The sequence below is a fragment of the Amphiura filiformis genome, chromosome 2 (genome assembly GCF_039555335.1).
Source record: "Amphiura filiformis chromosome 2, Afil_fr2py, whole genome shotgun sequence".
NCBI lineage: Eukaryota > Metazoa > Echinodermata > Ophiuroidea > Amphilepidida > Amphiuridae > Amphiura > Amphiura filiformis.
This window is the reverse complement of record NC_092629.1, coordinates 86,978,274-86,992,904: the sequence shown is the minus strand read 5'-3', so window position 1 is coordinate 86,992,904 and position 14,631 is coordinate 86,978,274. Positions and strand designations below refer to the sequence as shown.

At 35.0% G+C, this 14,631-nt stretch overlaps 2 long non-coding RNA genes across 2 annotated transcripts; both read right to left on the bottom strand.

The window, feature by feature from the left end:
• Positions 1 to 1,746: 1,746 nt before the first annotated feature.
• LOC140146768 (uncharacterized) lies at positions 1,747 to 9,534 on the bottom strand. The gene is made up of 3 exons (XR_011858302.1): positions 9,488 to 9,534; positions 5,364 to 5,477; positions 1,747 to 1,808 (listed from the first exon to the last, which is right to left on the bottom strand). It is a non-coding gene; the product is annotated as an uncharacterized lncRNA (long non-coding RNA).
• A 1,783-nt stretch (positions 9,535 to 11,317) lies between these two features.
• On the bottom strand, positions 11,318 to 14,169 carry LOC140146769 (uncharacterized). The gene is made up of 3 exons (XR_011858303.1): positions 14,068 to 14,169; positions 11,999 to 12,194; positions 11,318 to 11,432 (listed from the first exon to the last, which is right to left on the bottom strand). It is a non-coding gene; the product is annotated as an uncharacterized lncRNA (long non-coding RNA).
• Between the last annotated feature and the right edge of the window lie 462 nt (positions 14,170 to 14,631).

Sequence of the window (14,631 nt, the reverse complement as noted above, 5' to 3'; positions counted from 1 at the left end):
ATGTCAAAATGTGTTCAATTAAAAGGTAAAATTAACATGTTATTAAAATATTGAAGCTATATTACGATGAGGAGGATGATGATTTAACAAATAAGATTATAATAATAATGACGGCAACAACATAAATACAACAACAACAACAACAACAATAATGATAATAATGATACTACTACTACTACTACTACTACTACTACTACTACTACTACTAATAATAATAATAATAATAATAATAATAATAATAATAATAATAATAATAATAATAATAATAACACTACTACTACTACTAATAATAATAATAATAATAATAATAACAATAATAATAATAATAATAACACTAATAATAATGAGACGGAGAAATAAAGTCAAACTATGTGGTAATTAAATATGAGAAAGGTTTTAACACAAGTCAACACAGACATAAATGACAGCCAGTGAAAAAATTTCACTGACCATCCAGGATTTGAACCTGGGACCTTCGAATCACCGGACCGATGCTCTACCAACTGAGCTAATGAGTCAGATGGAGAAGAGCACTGATGTTATTATCTATAGGCCTTCAGTTCAGTTCATTAGCTCAGTTGGTAGAGCATCGGTTTTTTTCACTGGCTGTCATTTATGTATGTGTTGACTTGTGTTAAAAACCTTTCTCATAACTAATAATAATAATAATAATAATAATAATAATAATAATAATTATAATAATAATAATAATAATAATAATAATAATAATAATAATAATAATAATAATTATAACACTAATAATAATAATAATAATAATAATAATAATAATAATAATAATTATAATAACTTAATACCGCAGTTTTTCTCGTCAGCTTGGTCTGGACAAATAGCACGTCCATCACATTTGCTCTCATCAAGAAGACAGAAAAGCGCCCTCTCGAGGTTGCAGGTAAATTCGCCCTGATCACAAGTAGCTGTTTGGCAAAATACAAATATTATGTACATTTTTCAATTTAGCTAAATATTGCAAAGAACTTTTTAAGATGAAGAATGTACTATGCTAGCGATGCATCATATTATAAATATTAAGAATATGCCGACATCGTACGCTGTACCACAAAAGACAGAATATTATTATTTGTAGAATAACTTTAAGGGTAGACTATAGGTATTTTCATTATCTAAATCAATATATTATTGAAAAATAACACTGATGTTTTTGCGAAAGTTCATTCTACAAATCATATAATTTAAAAACTTGCTTGATTTATTGTTGTGAATGTACGTTTTACAAAAGTGTTGTTGTTTCAGCCCTCTTTACAATAGAACTCAAGAACCACAGGACCTACAAGAGTATATCTGTGATATTCGAACTCTTCTACACACTCGCTAAGAAATGATCAATGCATTTTTTTCCAAAGCTCACTACCATTCGCAAGATATTGTGAACTACCAACTCGCAACAGTTTAAAATAGTTGCTAACCTTTAAATGATAACTAACCGTTCCTTTCTGTAGTTTTCACATAAGCGAAAAATCCTTCATCGTTCCAAGAAGTTGTGGAAATAAACGATAGCCACATTGTTGAATGGAGTACGATAACAGATTTGGGTATTTCCAACTCGGTGCCTGACATTTCTAGTATGGTAACATCGCCCTCACCGACCAATAAGAAGTCCTGGCCTTTCTCAACACGAAAGAATTCGAATTCGATCCGAATGCTACCGTCGATTGTTGTTATAGTCCACGTACAATCCATGGAATTTGGATATAACGCGGGGTATAACGGGGATGATATATTGATAGCTTGGTCGACGCCAATCTCGATCTCATCATTTCCACAAATGTCTATATGGAAGAAATTACAGACATGTAGTAAAGTCTATGAAAGTAAATTATTCACGTTTCGGCATAAAACAGTTATCATTTTATCCTTCAGATGAGCGCTCAGATGGATCAAAATTGAAGGCATTGACATTCTCAAATTCGAATATACTGTCGAAATTAGAATATCATTAAATTTGACATTCGAACAAGTCAGGTATCATACAGACGATGATTTAAGGAAGCCCCATCATGCACTGCAAACGTGTTATCACTAGATTTTCAACTGCCACTTTACTTTTCAAATCCAATTGAATTCTGTGCAAAAGATGTTGTTTAAGAATTGTGCGTGTGTCTTTATTACTTGGTCGATTTCAGAACAAAAGTATGTATGCATAAAGGATAATTCACACCTTCTGTAGGTAACATAAAATGTGAAATCGACTAGCATTTTGAATGCGTTTTTATTATAAATATATCAGTCCAAATTCAAATTTAACCATGCCCGTCAATGCAATGTGCGAGCAGTGGTGTCATGTTCACTCGCACAGCTGTGCTAACCGCAAGTCAACACAGTGGCGTGGTGGGAAGTGCTTAAATCATCATCTGGGTATCATATTTACCACCATGTTGACGAAATCCTTAATCACACCTTTACTCGGGAATATTAACCGGGTAGACAACCATTCCTTTTACAGAATATTTTTGTTTGTCCTGCAATCACGACATTATGCCTTATGTTAGAAAATAATTATCAAGAACGAATCACATGGTTTTATTTAAAACAAACTCATATTACCATAAAAAAACGAATAAAAATAGTCGTCTCTCAATACGCGATATTCAAGGGCAATGACGTCATGGTTATTTGTGCCTTCATTGTATTACTGGGACGTCATTGCATCAGACAATTTCGGCTGAATTTTGAATATCATTGAGACGCGGCTGTTTTTATTCGTTCTTATGGTCAATATGAGCTTGTTTAAAATAAAAAGCATGTGATTCGTGCTTGAGAATAATTTTCCTAACATATAGGTAAGACATAATGTTGTGATTGCCGGAGACAAAGTGAAATTCTTCGGTTGCTCAAATTTCGCTCTGACCATTGTGATGTGCCCTGAGTAATTTAATTTGATGATTTATCTTTGTTTACAATTAAAATCTATTTCATGAGACATTTTTAGGGATTCCCCTTTCTTGCATCAACTTGATCAAAAACAAATTGAATCATTTCTAATTTTGGATCATATGGGAATTCCCCTGAGATTGTAAAGTGAAGATGCCATCATATGGGATTCCCCTCAGGAAGTGATGTCATGGGATTCCCCTCAGGAAGTGATGTCACTACTGCCTGCCAGTGTTGTCGCAGAAGATCTAGAATACGTCAAAGAACGTACTTCTTACAAGAAAGGAATATATATTCTTCTGTCGACTTGCTGAAGTCTGGTTTTTTTGATACAACACATCTGTCAATATAAGTGGGGACAACTGCATCGCAGTCCTGCTTCCTGAAGATATTGTGTGAAAGGTGGGAATAGCACCATTTTTGGATAGAGCAGCGCAAGGGGTTATGCGTTTGGAGAAAGCAGCGCAAGGTGATAAGTGTTTGGTGAGGATTTTATTCGCAAGGATATTTATCAATGCAAGTGTACAATGGACTTCGCTGATTTTCGCAGGACAAATGAATAAGGATATATACATCAGCCGTCCAGAACATTGCAAGAACTCTATGTTACCATCAAGAAGAAGAATTCTGGCTATAGTACTGATTAGTTTAAATAATAATTATATTTGATTATTTTTGTATGTGCATTTGTTGTCATAATATTGTACCAATCATATCTTAATGTACTTTCAATTAAAGACTTAGATTTTGGTAGCTTAATTATACAGTGTATTTGAGTTGTGCATTCGTGTGAATTTGGGTAAAAGGTGATCTTGGTTTTGAATCAGTACGACTCGTAACACAATATATGACAGGTTTTTAAGCGGACATTTATATACATGAATCTGACAACATTATTTTAGCATTGGTTCAAAATAAATTCATACTTTCATAAGGTGTTACCGCAAGGCAAAGTGAAAAGAGGCAAAGTAAAAGTCACTAGAAATGTTGTATTAATGGCAAAATCCTGAGCAAGAAATTATTTAATGGATCTGCATAGACCTGTATTAATTTTATCAAAGATTTATGGAAGTCCTTAATTGAATTTTTCTGCAGAGAATGATAGCTAATTGAAGAAGATTTTGAACATATTATAACACAAAGAAACGATTAATTTAATTTGTCGCAGCACTTTCTCATGTTGACACGCCTAGGTAAAATCAGACGTAAGGTAGTAGAATCATAGAAGGACAAGGATGACATTAAGTCTACGAAGATAAATTGATTTGAAAAGCAATTATTGTATAATTCCGTGCGCATTATAGCAAGATGATAGCATTTTCACATGGATTAGAAAGTCATTTACCTTATAATTTGTTCAAATAGACAGGAATAGACATTATGATACACATCATCTTCATTTTAATACTCTGCGTGCTAGCCATAGGCATCAACATAAAAAGTTCCAGGTTTTGAGATATTTTCTCAAAATATCAAGATCAACCTTCAGAACCACTGAAGCAATACTAGGCTAGTTTGTACTCATTTTAAAGCATTTTTCATGCTGATTCCAAATATGGTCATGAAAATGTACAATTTTGAAATTTTTGAATTTTTAAAAGAAACTTGAAACTTATCGTCTGCAGTCGACACCCGCGTTCTGCGTGGAGAGAGTTAAGGATGATGTGATGTACGTATTCTGTTTAAGGCACTGTCCTCCCAGCAAACAAAAAACTGTTTGAAAACGTTGTAAACGTGTTTTTTTAACATGATGTAAACATGTTTTCTTTTTCAAAACGTTCAATAACATTTAAATGCTGGGTTACTCAAATGTCATGAAAACGCTTTGAAACGTTTCATATGAAAAACACTGCAACGACATTTTAAAAGATGTTGTTAGCATGTTATGGTAAAATATTTGGTGGCAAACATTACAGCGCATTACAAATCATGATGTACGTATACTTCTAAGGCACAAAAATGTTGTCTTATATTGTAAAATGAAGTTTTCTGTTCTTTCTGTATAATTTACTTGTTTCTCGTAATTATCAAAATTACAAAAATGACTTGAGCAGTCAAGTTAGCTCAATCGATACTGGGCGTTCGACTATGGTGCGAGAGGTTGCGGGTTCGAGCCCTGGCGGTGCCTTGTACGCTCTCGTGGAAAAATTGGGTTAGCTTGAAATTCCCCTGGACAAGGAACTTACTGCTAATTTGCCTCGTTGTAACCCGTATGAAACTCGGGGAGCTGATCCTGGTTGCGAAGGTTATGGAATGTCTAGGGTGTGCGCTTTTGAAGCAGATGTGGGGCCGTAGTCATGGTCAGCGACAATCTGTAAAGTATGCTGAAGCTTGTGGATCAACGTCTAGGTGTTGTGCTTGTGCATATAGCACACTATAGATCACTGCGCCTTTTTAAACATTGGCATAAGAAAATAATGTACTCTCTCAAAATATCACAAGAAATATTTTACCGCAATTATTTTCATCTGTATTATCCATGCACTGGCTGACTCCGTCACATTTCAGGCTTGCGTCAAGACATGCCATCGTTGAAAAACACCCAAACTCATTCTCTCTACAAACAACTATAAGAATATTTGTTATTAAACAAAAGCTATATTAATTTTAGGGCGTATCATTTGATTTCCAGGGGGGAGGGGAATGTATGAGAGTGTTTGTTTGAAAAAAACTTCTCCCAACACTAGTGAGACATGAGAGTGTTTGTTTGAAAAAAAATTCTCCCAACACTAGTGAGACGAAAACAAAAACCATTCCGCCCCACTGAGGAGTAAAATAATCCTCCCCACCTAACCATGCATAAAGGTATACTCGGTGTAAAAAATTTAAAAAATCCGCCCGAACAAAGTCCCATGCCCCCCCCCGAAAATCAAATGATGCGCCCCTTAAGGGATGGGGTATGAACGTTTGGACAGTATTTATTGTGCGACATTAGAGCACATCAGACATATCTAATTGCATTCTGAATACGAAAAATGTCCTTCTGATATCAAATAATTTTGATTTTTTGAAATTCGCAATATAATACACATTTTACGGCAAATGATTTAAAATTGATATTTTTGATATTTAACAGTACTCGAAGTAAACTTTATAAATCTGATGATTTATACTTAAAGGGTATGTAGATGGGATGAAAAGCCGACGATCAATTGAAAATTTTGACCTTTTGTATTGAAGATATGGATTTTTTTTCCCAAAACACCCACAAAAATAGGTCTTGGGAGGGGGAATCCATATCTTCAATATAAAAGGTCAAAATTTTCAATTGATCGTCGTCTTTTCCTCCAAACTACATACACTTTAAGAATATATCATTAGATTTATAAAATTTACTTCGAGGACTGTTATATATCAAAAGTTTAAAAAATATCAAATTTTAATAATTTGTCATAAAATTTGTATTATATCATGAATCTCAAAAAATGAAAATTATTTGATATCAGAAAGACATTATTTGTATTCAGTATGCAATTCGATATGTCTGATGTGCTCTCATGTCCCACAAAAAATACTGTCAAAACGCTCAAAACCCTCATTCCAATTCCCTTATGTAGTTTTATTTAATGCCATTTGACGTTTATGCACTTACAACTTTGTATGCGTCCAATTCACTTTCTTCGTGAAGTAAAGCCTACATGTAATCGTTAAAAACCAAACACAAACAACCAAACAACGAACCAGATATCTATTTCTTAGTTTTTATACACTCTTCAGTGTGGTAACGCTTTTGCACGTTTCACCGGGAAGTGGAAAGCGCAGGTTAATAGCAAACTTGTTACTTATTCGGCTAAAACTCTTTTTTATGTTATGTTTTTTAAACAATTAATAAGTTTTGGCGGGTTTTGACTAAATTGATAAATCCATCTGAGATGTCAAATTTGACCAACTTGTTGAAATTTAGGTGAATTTGTGTGTGCCCTTCTGTCTGTAATTGCTCTCGGCTCAGTATTGGAGATGTCAGTGGAAATCGTAGTGATGAGTGTTTTGGGTTGATGTTTATTAAAAGTCTTTAATCGATTGTCTATTTTGTTACTTTTGTTCGAAATCTAATAAGCTGCTTGATTTTATAATGCAATGTGATATAAATTAGGTCCAACTCACATAATTGTGCACGTTCAACCAGGAAGAGGAAAGCGTACATTAATAACAAACTTGTTACTTCATGCTTGTCATACAATGTCATAAATCATTTGAATCTATGTTTGAAGGTCATTAATAATAAAAGCAAATTTGTTTACGAAATCGACGCAAGCTGCAGATTCTATTGATTTCAACTATCGTCGAACACATTAATGTTCATGCTAGTAACCTAATAATGTCGCTAACAATCATAGCGACTCCCTTTTCCAGAAAAATACAGAAATAATGTTTTGGGATTAAAAAAATATTATCCTGTTTTGTCAAGTGAAACATAGCTTAATTCTAATCCTTATAGTTCTAACTGGCAATAAAAGTCAAATTTTAATATTTTTGCAATCTGATGGAAAACAGGCCAAAAACATGCATTTTTGCCCCGGATTTTTGCATGTTTTACAAATTTGGCCACAAAATATTAAGACTTCGCACAAGTCTAAGGAATCGACATCTTGAGTATTGGAGAAGAGTCCGCTCGTAATTTTAATATTGTATGTTATTTTTGATAATTGGTTAAGAAAAAGATTAGAAAATGTGTTTTTCCAAAATTTAGAATGCATAACTTGAAATTAGTCTTTGTACAAGTCTTTGGGCTTGATTGTCACAGCATATGGAAAACATATTTCCAAAAATTGACCAAATATTAAAATTTGACTTTCATTGCCACTTAGAACTAACTAACTAAAGGTAAAGGGTTTAGATTTAGCTATGTTAGTTTTGGCAAAACTGGATAATATTTTTTAACTAACAAAAATTAGTGCTGAACTTTTCTGGAATAGGGAGTAAATAACATTCAGTATCTAATTTTACGAATGTCCAAAAATTAGTAATAACTAATAAGTAAAAATTATTTATATTAAATCAAGCATTAGTTTTTATGCAAAAGCAGCAATCTCGTTTTACCTAAGGTGGTGGTCAAATAAAAAATACATTATCCAGGAAAGTGGAAAGCACACATTAGTTATACAGTTGTAAACTTGTTACTTATACGCGACTTCCCTATCAGTGGTTGACTGAAATCAAAAATTCTAAAAATCACCAAAAAAACGTTTGCTTTTTAAAATATGTGTAGACGTGCCAACATATCCTGCAATTGATATGACTATATATCCTTAAGGGGGTACTACACCCTGCCCAATTTTGTGCCTATTTTTGCATTTTTCTCAATAATTATAGCACATTGGTGACAAGTAAGATATGTATATTAAAGGGGCAAGGACTACAACTACTGTACTGAAAATTCAGAACCTCAAAGCAAGTAGTTATTGATTTATTGATCAAATATTGGTTTTCCCTCATTTTTGACTGTAACTCCGCAACTATTGTCTGTGCTGAAACAAAATTTCCAGCGTAGTAGTTGTAGTCCTTGCCCCTATAATATACATATCTTACTTGTCCCCAATGCGCTATATTTTTTGAGAAAAATGCAAAAATGGGCACAAAATTGGGCAGGGGTATAGTACCCCCTTAAACGCCAGCTACGGTGACGATATATTCAAATATTGTTTCAACCTGTTGCTATGGTAGCTAATCCTGTTACATCATCACACGGCGAATATTCAAAAGGTCTGATGCTATATAATAATACAAGGGTATCAAGTTCAATGGATATCGATATGATATGTTCAACTGCCGTTATACAAAAATATATAAAAAACAACATGGTTCAATGACAATCTTTGTAAAGTTTCAGTATGCAATTTAACAAAACAAACATCATCTCTATACAGACCTAAACAATAACGAAATTAAATTATTTATTAAACTTTTAAGTTTAATAATTAATTTAATTTAATTTAATTTAATTTAATAAACATAAAGTAAGGTTATTAAATAAAGAAATATCTTAAAAGATATTTCTCTTTATTTAATAACCTTACTTTATGTTTTATAATAAATATTCAAAATCATCATCTTCATACAGACCTACGCAATAACAATATTAGATTATTCCAAGGATTAATTGCTATTTTCTTTTGAATATTATTTATGTTTTATATATACATTATGACTTGGTCAAATTGACACTCCGGGATTGCACGTTCACCCGGGAAATGGAAAGCTCACGTCAATGGCAAACTTATCGGATTAAGCCATTCGAAGTCATATTCACAGATTCTGTGGGGTAGACGACTTGATAGTTTAGAATGTCAATATTTTGACTTCATGATGTAATATATTCCTAGTTTGAACATGAATACCGAATACTGAATAAAAGTTGCAAGAACATATTTATACTTGAAAAAAAAAAAAAAAAAAAAACAGGGACCCCCTAAAACGAAGTTGTAGATGAAATGCTATATAATATAATATATACAGCATTTTTGGGATTGGATTGATACAAAACACTAATTTTTGTCTCCAAAGTAAAGTAAACATTTGTATTATCGGTAAAATTTTAAATAAATTTTCATTATGAAAAAAGTTTTTCGAGACAAACCTGGATCTAAACTCCATTCGATTTCCATCCACACTCCCGGTTCCCCGTATCTCCTATCGGATGTAAATTGAATCCACATCTGGAAACCAGCGACGCTTACTTTGTTTGGAGCATCGCTCCCAGAAAATCGGTGCTCCGTACTATTACCCGTGACAACGGGTCCGGAACCGATGTTTATGAAATCGTAATAAAATTCGGTATCGAAGGCGAGAAAGGTTACTATGATGTGTCCGTTGTCTGATGCCGAAATGACCCATTGGCAGTCCATGTAGTCTGGGTACGTACGAGGGTATAACGGTGTCGACAGGTTATATTTACTGTCTTTGCGTAAGATTTTGATATCAGAATCACAAACGTCTGTTAAAAAAGATTGAACATGAAATATGTTTGCCATATGTCATCATCATCATCATCACCATCATCATCATCATCATTATCATCATCATCATCATCATCACCCATACTATTCTTGAAAAATGGGTATATTGATGGGTCCACTTTCAAATTCTCAGCGGTACACCCCTACCAAAACCAAACTTGGGTACCTCCCCCGGGCCCTGCTCAGACCCTAGGCGAGGGTTTGGCCGATATATTGGGCCACTAATATACAGTTTATATTGATTGTTCTGAGACTGCACTTTAAATTGCGATGAAACTGTACCACAACTTTCAAAATAGGGTGCACCCCAAGGTAAAAAATACTTGAACACTGAAATTGCACCCAACCTTCTCAATTGCAATTCTAAATGTAAATATCCTAAATAAATGTAAATATTAAATAAAACATTTAAAATATCAGTACCGCAAAAAGACGGTGACCTCGAAAGACGGTGACCGCGAAAGGCGGGTGACCGCTAGTATACATACCACACTGTTCATCTGTTGCATCTAAACACAGTGCTGTACCATCACATACTGTGTCCTCATGCAGGCATCCAACCCCAGACTCGCACACGAACTGCCCATCATTACATAGTGGATCTAGCGAGTAAACATGTTATTTCATCATTAAAATCATTCAGCAAAAATAGACATTTGTTATTACATGTAATATCTGTGACTTTCAATCATTTAAAATGTAAGAGGGAGTACCGCGGTTGTTTCATGTGAATCATGTGATCATTTATTAAATTGTCTAACAAAACATTATATAATGTTCAATTCTAGATTGTTTATTTCCAGCTCTTTTAACATATATTTTCGCTTCTGTTCAACTTATTGATCACTTTCTGCTTTTGTGTGGTATTTTTATTTTATAAACTGTATATTTGTGTCCAAATTGAGGGCGCTATTTACATTATTTGAAATTTAATTTAGCCAAATAATATAAGTTATTCCTTATATTTTAAAAAATCGTTGCTATTTGTTATTTTAATGCCATTATACCAGTGTCTACCCCTTGTAGAGATGGAAACACGATTTAAGATAAATAGCGCCATCAGTGTTGACCTTTTCTTTAAAAAGACATGATTGTACATGCTATCAAACAACCGTGTCGAGTACTGAAGTATTACATGTATATAGAGGCTTTCCTGCCAGAATAACCAGTATCCATATATTACCAAGTGCTATATAGCGTATACCGGGAGCGTATAGGCCTAATTATTGGGTTGTTCCTGTTGAAATCCACTATCCCGTATGAAGACGTATCTTTAATCTTCCATACAAGTAAAGTGGTGTGAATCTACAACCTCTGTGTGAGAGATGAAGGTCACGTCTTTCATTGGGGGTGTATGGATTTCAACTGGAATAGCCCATTGGTTGCGAGTCTAACAAACCTGTATTGGGTTGTAGAGTAAGTCCTATAACAAACCCACGATACGTGCTCCAACCTTCTGATACGAATTGTATCCACACATGTTCCTCATTGGGTATTACAACTGTCTCAGGAGGGTACTCTCCACCAAATTCTATCGCCAGATTTTCATTCAAATCGCTACCAAACCTTCGTAATAAAAGTAAAATTAGCTGCTTCATTCGATATTCCCTAGAGAGTCCTTACCCTCATTTGCATATTGGAGAATATTGAACGAATCATGTACGAAATTGAACTTTTGAGTATATAATGGGACATATGCTGCAGGTGCTGTTTGACTAAATTAGTTACTTTAAACTATCAATTTGGCAGAAAGTTCGATGCAATGTTACGAATATTTTAAGAGACTTGTAACGTAATGATCTTTTTTGCAGTTTCTTAGAGATTTTATATTTGATGGAGTAGCGTCATATTGGAAGAGGGAGTAGTATGTGCCCCCAATCGGATTCAAGGTTTCAAAATTTGATAGAATAAATACCCCTCAATCAGACCCAGTACCCCTTAAATCAGTCCCGGTGGGCCACACAGAGGTCTACTATAACATCTTTGCCCTACATACGTCACGCCGATGCGCACCTTGTCACTGCGCAATTCACCATGCGCAGAACCGATTCACAAATGATCTGCGCATCGGCGTCACGTGTATAAGGCTAAGCCGCAAAGGTTTATGGGATTTCCCGAAAAGGTGAATTTACCCAAGTGTCAGATTATCGAAGTACAACTCTGTCCTGAAGTCAAAGAATGATATCTTGATGCTGCTATCTGCTACATTGTTGGTTACATGCCAAACACATCGCAACATGTTAGGATACTCGTCAGGATATCTGGGCGTTGTCACCGTAACGTTGCTTGTCCACTGATCTAGGCGAATGTCACGTTTTCCGCAAAACTCTAGGAAAATGATGAATAATGATGAAAACGCTTGATAAGTTATAACTTCATGATTAACTTCCTATTAACTGAGGGGTCGGGAATGCTCATTCAATAATAATGGTTTCGTTAGAAGCACACGCTTCCCTAAAACGGCATTTTCTTTATGCAATACGTTAGTTCTACCGTGAATATTATCATGATTATCATAATATTATGTGGGCAGATCCCAACAATTATAACTTAAATAATTATGTTATTAGTTAAACAAAAACGTATTATTATGTCTAAATTCCACTAGGCTCGCTCATAGACCTCCGTTATTTTTCAGCTCATACTTTAAATATTTATGATATCCACAAATTACATGTATTTCAAGCTGTTTATGTATAATTTCAATATCAAAAACTGTCCTCAAAATTTTTGTAATTATTTTGTGAAAAATCTGGCCGGTCATTCACCTACTCGTTCGTCTGAGTTGATTCGCCCTTCAATAATGAAATATGATTTGGCTCGAAGCTTTTTAGTAGATAGGGCTCACTACTTTGGAATTATATTCCTGTTGATATTACAACGTCCTTGTCTCCAAATGCTTTATGTTGTATTAACTCTATTTCAATTATCAGGTAATCTTTTGCTGCTGTTTGCCATTGCCGCTGAACGTCTTTGGGTGTCTCTACTAGTCATGCCGGTCTGCGTTTGCACTTAACCATCTGTCCTTATATTTCGTAGAGACGTCTTTAAGTTTTTCACTTAGGCCAGTCGCGTTTCTCGATTTTGAGCTTGTGATCGTCCTATACCACCATTGAGAATGAACTTGAGAAAATAAACTTAGGAAAGCAATCGCCGGTTCGCCAGGGTGTCGCACAGTGTCATCGCCCCGATATCTTCATGGCAGAAATCGCCATGGTAGGTTGAATCCACAGCCACGCATGACCATTTTGTTCCGACCTGTTTAATAGTTTTGAGAAGCATAATGGGTCGAGGGACATCCGACTAAGGCTATTGACAATAACCTGGTGACTGACCTCTGTGTGTGTGAGTGAGCATGGTATACGCCATGAGGTCATCTGCTTTTAAACTGCCTCCACGAGTAGCCTACGCTGCGCTATAGTTCGGCACATATAAAATCAGATTTTTTGTCAGTTTTTGAGCTCAATAGCACGGTTCATTCTCAATACGCAAGCTAACGACTATCATATCCTTTCAACACATATGTTCAAGTGCAAGGAAAAAATATGGCTTCTTTAGAATAAAAAAAATTACGGGAGATATTCATCATTTTCTACCCCGGTATCGTTTATCGTCTGAATATCAAATGTGCATAGCACATTCACGTGTATCGATCCCAGGTATTGATTTTAGTGTCTCTGCTTATTAACCAGGCGATGTCGGTGTGTATCGGTCGACTAGCGGTTGGGTTCTGTAATCATCCCTTAGTTGCCACGCCTTTAACGAAACACGTGCGTTAACAGGAGTGAGATACTTTTTGTCTGTGACAACCTCGATGTTACCGACACTCATCGATAAACGTTTGAAATCTGGCTCCAAAGATTGACAATGCAAACCCCGATTCCAAATCCGGACTTGAATATTTTCCGGGTGTCTTTTTCAAGAATAAACTGGCAGTTGTTCCTTTTTCTTTGGTTCTATAAGATACTTTCCCTCGTAACCGTAATATTTTTTCCAGGTAAAATTCCGGTACAATTACCGAATAGGGTGCAATTTGCTAGACTTGAGTCCAGTACTCGTTTACGGAGTTAATAGGGTTAGGGTTTAGGGTTGGGGTAGTGCAGTCTTGTAATAAGACTAGTAGAGTTGCACCCTATTCGGTATTCGATCCCGAAAATTCCTTCCGTTTGCCAAAAAAAATACCAATGTGTGTGTTACATACCACACGATTCTTCATCCTTTTGGTCAAGGCAATTAGGGTAGCCATTGCATACTAAATGAGTTGATAAACACACCAAGTTGTGTCCCAACTGGCATTGAAAATGATCTGAATTGCAAGACTCTGAGAACAAACAAACAAACAAAATATAAACAAAAAACAAAACATCATTATCATGACATAAACGGGAGAAGATACGAGGGGCGGTCAATAAGTTCGTAGAACAAGGTACTTGAAAGAGTACTAGTCAAATTATTTCTATCTCACTTTTGAACATGGTCATTGCATACCTTAATGCACCCATCTCAATTTTCCTTGAAACATTCTATGTCATCTAAATAGAAGTCTTCAGATTGCTCCATGAGCCATTCTTCAGTGAAGGCTCACCAGCATTGATCACCTCCAAACCTGATATTATGAAGGTAGGACTTAAAATTGTTTCGCTAACTGGGGGCCATGCCTAGACCATAATATGGTTGTTTTAGTTATCTGACCTCTTTGGTCAGCTTGACAAACTGAGAATAATGCGCAGGACACAATCCGAGAACAGACCCATTCCTACCATCA